Raw genomic sequence first — 7596 nt, 5'->3', positions numbered from 1 at the left:
AGCTAATAACTGCTACAGACACATGTAAAACTGTTTACATGGTCACGGTGTGCAGCACTCTAATATATCCTAAACATTTTGTTCAGGGTACTTGATTTAAAGAAAGGTTTAGAACGTGTTTAGCTTCATGTTAGCTTAACTAATAGCTTTTAATGGAAATGCAGCCCTGCATGAGACACCTCTTTACAAGACTTTAAATTAAAACATTTTGTTTAATTTTGGACCTGCGTAACCAATAACAGGTCATTACTGCCAATGCCTCTGGGAATCATTCCTGGTTGTTGAAGCTTTCTGTAGCTACTCAACAACTCGCAAAAGTGTTAAGAGAAAAAAAGGGATTTACTTGGGATGCACCAACGCAAAGAAGAGTGTACAGTAGTTGTGTCGCAGAGATTTTTAATCTGCTTTTATAAATAAAAAATCTGAAAAGTGTGGCGTGCATTTGTACTAGATATGTATTTTCTTCAGGTTTTGTCACAAATCCTCAATTGGATTTATGTTTGGACATCTACTAGGCCATTCCAACACGCAGATGCTTAGATTCAAACCAAGAACCAACTTCTGCGGATCTGTATCCCTGATGTGTCAGGTGTGTTTGTTGGTCTTAATCAATGTGTTAATTAAGTTCTCTAATATTTCATGACAAAATCTTTAAAAATCGTGCAATTTGGGGAATTTTTACGGTGTTCTTTTGCACTGCATTTTAGGGTTTCGGAATAATGGGGATTAAATAAAAAGGCACACCGCACTTATAAGATGTTTAAAATTATGAATCATTTTCCTTACCTCTTCACATTTATGCCCTACTATGGGAAAATGAAGTGAGCTTATATACTCCTTTAAGGCCCAATATTTCCTATGCAGACGGAAAAATTCACATACACAGACACGCTCTGAAATGAGAAACAGCATCTCATATCAGTGGGATATAAAATAATGTAGCAGTACAACACAGATACAAATCATAAATCACTAAATAGATAGCTGTCATATCACCCTGGTGTCATTAATCTCTGCGTGCGCTTCTGACGAGCCAACATGTTTAGGGGGAACAGTCAGGGAGGAAGGAGGTTTGTTACAGAAGCAGCATTAATCCGCTCCTCTCCGCACTCTTTGAAGAGCGGGAGCCGCCATGACAGCCTAAACGTTTCCAGAGATGTCACATTTCCACCAAGCTCTAGAAAGGGCTCTCTCGAGCACTCATCCTTTCATGTTTGATTGTGCGCTGGAGATCCTATGATAAACAGACGGGAACTGACGGCAGCAGTGGAAGGAGGAAGAAGCTGGGCGGAGGGGCTTTCTGGAGGGGAGAGAGAGAGATGGGGAAACACACACCGCTTGGCCTGCATTGCCACCAGATCCAGATGCTTCTTTAATTTATTTATTTTTTTATTTTGCAAATTGCTTCTTTGTCTGCTTCGGAAGGCTTTGACATGAACATCTGAAAGAATATCTCCGGGGTCTCTCTCCTCTGTGGAGTTCGTGAGTTTGCGCTGAATCTGATTAGAATGAGGAGAAAAAGTTGGTCCATACATCTCTGTCACTTTCGCTCTTATTGCTCAAAACATGTACATCCACAGACAGATATAGAACAGATGCTGCGAGAGGGGTTTTTATTTTTTATTTATTTATTTTATTAGGTACTGGACGTGTAAGATGTGATTCCTCCATGTGTCACTGGAGTGCAACTTGGCACAACAGGTACATTTAACACTAAAAGGTTCTCTGGAAGCCAAACACACTTCCTGTCAAATCTGGAGTTCACTTTCAAAGATAAAAACTTTTTTTTCTGTGTGTGTGTGTCAGGTTTTTATATCCTTATGGGAACCTATTTCTGTCTACAATGTGGGGTTGTGGGGACCATTGCTCCTTGTGGGGACATTTTCTTGGTCCCCATGAAGGAAAATGCTGTTTTTGAGTTAAGGGTTAGGTCTGTGATGGTTAGCAATAGGATAAGGGTTATGGGGGGGTTAGGGTTAGAATTAGGTTGTAAAAAATGAATGGAAGTCAATGTAACGTCCCCACAAGTCATGAAAACATGACAGTGTGTGTGTGTGTGTGTGTGTGTGTGTGTGTGTGTGTGTGTGTGTGTTTGTTTGTTTGTAATACCTTGTGGGGACGATTTTCCTGACATATGCTACATTGTGGGGACCAATCGCTCCTCGTGGGGACCTGAGCCTGGTCCCCACGAGGGGAAACCCTGTTTTTGGGTCAGGGGTCAGAGTTAGGGCTAAGGTATGAATTGAGTTTTGGTTAGGGTTAGGTATGTGATGGTTAGGGTTAGGTATGTGATGGTTAGGGTTAGGAAAAGGGTAAAGGTATGAATGGAAGTCAATGGAAAGTCCCCACAAAGATAGCAAAACAAACGTGTGTGTGTGTGTGTGTGTGTGTGTGTGTCCCTGTTTGTCAGTCCCATCCTGCCGTCTTTTCCAGCAGGCGCTTGTGTGTTTGGTGTATCCAGGACTCCCATTGGCGCTCTGCTGGGGAGCCGTGGAGTTCTGGAGGAGAAAACAGAGAGGTCCCAGCTGACTGAGAGAAAGAGGATGAGGATGAATGAAGAAGGTGCAGGGGCGAAAAGGAGTTGGGGAGGAAAAGAGGATAAAAATACCATAACACTAGTGAGAAGTATTTTCAGAAGTTTTGGGAAAGAGCTCTTGACAAGCGTACACCTTGATGGATGCAGTGATATGACTGCCTACCATTCAGCCGCACCACAGCATCCAGGCATTTGTTGACAATGCTTGAGTTTTGCAAAGGTATTGTCGTGACCTTTTGAACTTATTCATGTTTTATGTTACAAGCACAATATCTGTCTAATTTTATCATGATTTTAGGTCATAGAGCAACTTCAAGTGTTACCTTATTGTAGGAAAACTGATGCAGAGTTTAACAGTTTTTTTTAAAACAGAAAAATGTGTAAAGCGTAGCTATAGCTATTCAGCCCCTTTACTCTGATACGCCCAAATCAATTTTAAGGAAACCATGTGAACCCAGCTGTTCTTTGAAGGTTTTTGTTTGACAGACCAACCCCTGATAATGAAGGGTTATTTGCTCCCAAACTATAACCAAATACAGGTTATGGTTTGGACTGGACTTCCTCTGCACCCCCCAATGGCCCAAAACTGTATCTGGGCCATAGCTATGTTTACAAAATGCTCTGAATGATCTGGTTCAAACTCACAGTACAGATTTTGTACAAGTTTAATTCCAGCACATAATTTGTTGCTTTTAAACTTTTTGTTCCAAGGCAGGACAAATTCCACATTTTTAAAGGGGCAGTGTTATTTAAAAAACTACTTTTTTGAACTTTATTATGTTATCCCCTCTTTAAAAACATACCTGGAGTGTTGCCTTGATTCTTTGACCTATACCTCAGAGGATGAAGCAGTTTACAAACGTCCATACTACAGAGACGCCCTGCCCTGCGACTCCCCCACTCAGCTCCTTCAGACTAGCCAGCATCAATTAGCAAATACCTGGTGGAACTGTACCTCCACTGAGCTCATTATACATTATACAAGCTAGTTATCATACTAGAGTGGGAAAGATTATTCACAAGTAGAAGACTGTTATCCTGTTAGTGAAGGTCCCAACAAATCCACCCCAAAGTCAAATGGTGCACTGGTGAGCGCAATTTTACAAAACCGAATGGCCTAAGTCAAGCATATGTTTGGAAAAGCTCACAACTTTTCTAAAAAGGAAGCACTTATGGATTTCTTATGCTTATTCTCAATAATTGCTAAGAGAACTCTAAACTGTGTAGATCCTTGTTAATTCTCCTCCAGTCAGATCATCACATCATCCACCTTTGGGGGACCAAAATGTCAAAGGTCAGACGCATTGTTTCCTGAAAAGTTTGGTTTGCCTTTGAGTGCACAAGATATCAGATGTTCTTACAGAAAACATCTCAGGTGGCAGAACCGAGGCCTCTTTGGAGGGTTTGATGTGTTAGCAGGAGAAAGACAGAGATACAGAGAAGGTCAGACAGAGAGAACGGAATGCTGTTTACCTATTGCGCTCATCCATAAGAGCCCCCTGCCCCCCACCTTCCCTTCGGTAGTCAATCAGCCGAACATTGCCTTGGGTTTAGCGTCGCATCCAGCCAACACCCACCCTCTCCTCCCCCGGGACCCTCCGACCCTAAACCACTGCCACTTTACAAACACAAAAAGATGCGGCACGGCACTTTCCTTTTCACCCTAGCATGCAACAACCCCCCCTCCCCACCCCGCCGACAGCACCCAACACACACCCATGCTCACCCGTAGCCTCCCCCTTTCCCACCTTTGTATCAGTTGAAAGGCATATGGTTACTGCCATCCGATTCCCCCCCAGCTGAAAGTGCCTTTCACTTTGCCGCAGTTCACAAAGAGGTCAGACTACAGCAAACAGAAATATTGTGTGAGAGCTCCCTTTTTTTGTGCCTGAGCTCAGAGATGTGAAGGACTCGAGAACAAGCAAGGAGAGAGAGAGAGAGAGAGAGAGAGACCCTGATAAAGTTACATCTGGTCAAACAAACCTCAGTCCATTCCTCATGCCAGAGCGGGAGAATTTATGTTGTAGTGAATAAGGAGCCGCATTTGAGAGAATTGACAGGAACTAACCTCGGACTTGGTTGGACATAGATCATTCGTTCAGCCCCAGCATCCTTGCTGCATGTTTTAAAGCCAGGTCAGATTTCCTGAAGCTGCTCAAGCAGCTGCAGTTTGAAGCTTGCTGTTTGGAGCCACAACAGGGATTTTCTCTTGAGTCAAACGGTGATAAATCCATCACTTGGACAACGAGGACGTCTGGTTTGAGGTGACTCTCACAGCGAGGAGATCAATCACGAGCGGGCAGGTGGGGTCGATAGGAGCGAGGTGTTAGAAATATCACAGTGGACAGTGTGTAACACGACGAGCCGCTGTGTCTCAGTACCAAAACCTTGGGGGCCTTGGGGCTATCTTGTCTCTCGCTCTCCCTTTGTGCGGATTTGGTAAATGATTAATAGCGAGTGTTCCTCTGCTGACCTTGTTTGTTAAAAGACTTGTACCTGACAACTTCCCACAGTTGGTGCATGACGAATAAACCGTCCCTGACAGAGACGAGAACCGTCTTCTGTTTCAAGCCGTCTTCCTGGGCCAGAGAAACGAGAAGCTGATGACTCTGAACCTTTTCGCTGTCTTTGCTAAAGTGTTCCCATTGTTAACCTTAATAATCGCAGCCATCAGTTGCGGGGTAAACTTTCAGTCCGCAGGCCTGTAATTACACCGCCTGTACAGGAACCAATTTACGACCAATATTTTTCTTGGCATAAAAGCTACTGAGCTGAAGGTTTGATTTCCAAAGGGAAACTCTGTGGAACCACACCAAAAACACCCAGTGGAAAGAAACCACACAGTCAGATAGTCTTCAACACTTCAAACACTTCACCCCGAGCTAGAGGAGATTAATTCTGAAAAGCTAACTGGTGTTTACTTTGCACTTCTGTGATGGTTTCTTCTAGTAGGATAACATTCGGTGAGAAAGTGTCAGACTCTGTTTCGCTTGAGGTCTTCTGCTTCCCCACAGACCCGGGACTCTTCGAGGGGGTCTTCTCACGGCTGCCTCCTTGTCACACACACACACACACCCACACACATGCCGACTCTTAAGAGACGACTGACGACGGCTCTGGAAGTGTGCCTTGTTTTGTGGGTTCATCCAACATTTCTGCGTCTCCAAAACTCCTGCCAACATGCCGGGGCAGCACTGTGGTGAAGTTACGCAAAAAAAACACACACACAAAAACTTACAGATATGACAGTTGTTTAAGAGATGATGCAGAGTTTGAATGTATGTCTGTGGCAGTGTGTGTCTGTAAGGGGGAATGTATGTGTGTGTTAGAGTGGAGAGGTTTTTTTTTTTTTTTAAACACTGAATGGAAGACTGTCTTGTGCCATAAATCTGTCGCTCATTGGGAAGACAAAACGAAAATGGCCCCATCATAAAACATCTGCAACGGCTCCATCCACCACCAACACATAATGGGGCAATTACCAGGGAGAGGGTTTGGGGGGGGGGGGTGGGACAGCATGAAGCCTTCAGCTCTCTTTTGGTTCACCACAGAAAGGTTCAGCGATTGTGCCTCAAATGCATACAGTATGTCAGTTCATCCACATGTCGAGATTCTTGGCCTCAAGCTTAATGTAGACCTGAAATTTGCTTTTTCTTATACTTGTTTGTTCATCCTTTTTATACATTCTTCCCCGGAAAGCTTTTCTGTCAGTTCAGCTCTGAACGACTGACAGACGGGCACATCTGATCCGACGTTGCATTATTGACGCCCGATGTTGTCGTCTCGAGGACCCGCGTCTTCTACACCTCGTAATCAAGCGTAATTGAGGTTAACTGTACGGCACGGTTGAAACGCTAGACAGGTAAGCCTCAGCCTCTCATGATTAATGTAGTGTGTTCGTTCTCTGGGCTTTTGACCTTTTGAGATAGGCCAGGCACCATTTTTAAGTGAAAGCTCTGCCTCTGTCGAGTCGGGGAGTTGTCCATCAAGTCCTCTTGGACCCTGCCACCCGACTTCCTTAAACCCGCCATCAGCTCACGTTTAATTTTGAGTCCTTGTTTTTCCTGCCTGAATGCCCCCAAGCTATGTTTGTTTGTGCCACTTAGCAAATCACAGGTTAAAACTCTTTTAAAACAAAACAGGTTTCCTTTAAGTAATTGTAAATCCTGAATGAAAGAGTGAAAAAGTCAATGCTGAGAGTTGATAAAAAAAGAAAAAACATCCAACAGACCCGAGATTTACAGTGCGTTACTAAAATATTCATGGCCTTTGAACTTATCTACATTCTTTCTTGCTACAAAGTAAAACTTTGATGTGTTTTATTTTGATTTTATGAGATAGGTCGACACAAATTAGTGCGTAAATTTTTAAGCGCAAGAAAAAGAATAAACCATTTTCCTTTTTTTCTTTCATACAAAAATCTGAAAAACTTGAAGTACCTTTGTATTGAGAAATCATTACTAACATCCCCTCAGGCTTTTACCAGCTTTGCACTGAGAAGCAGCTCGTATAATGAGCTCTGCTGATGAGCCGTTCCACCACGTGTTTGCTGACTGCTGCTGGCTAGTCTGAAGGAGCTGAGTGTGAGAGTCGCACTCTGTGAGGCCAAAGCCTTGGAAATTGCCAATTGGTGGAAGAGCTTCGTCCTTCGAAGGCGGTGCTACTGGATGTCCACCCAGGCGTTTTGCACATCTGAATGGTTGCTACGGGAGATTATTCTCAAACATGCATGAAAGAATCAAAGCAACTCTCCAGGTATGTTTTTGCTGAGGGAATAACATTACAACGTGAAGTAAATTTTTAAAAAGTTGATTTTGCACAATACTGCCCCTTTGACACTGTGGTGAGACATGGTAGTGGCACCATCACGCACTACAGATGCGGGACGTGGATACGCATCAGAGTTGGACATGACAATTCTTATGACATGTGGGCATAAGACTGGTGACAAGGTTCACTTTTTATTAGGACAACTATAAACCAGAGAACGATCCAAAGAATGGAATGGTGTAGGCAAAAGCAGGTCTATGTATTGCAATGACCTAGTCAAAGTCCAGACC

This window comes from Poecilia formosa, unplaced genomic scaffold (assembly GCF_000485575.1).
Source record: "Poecilia formosa unplaced genomic scaffold, Poecilia_formosa-5.1.2 Scaffold0, whole genome shotgun sequence".
NCBI classification, from domain to species: domain Eukaryota; kingdom Metazoa; phylum Chordata; class Actinopteri; order Cyprinodontiformes; family Poeciliidae; genus Poecilia; species Poecilia formosa.
This window is presented reverse-complemented; position numbering follows the sequence as displayed.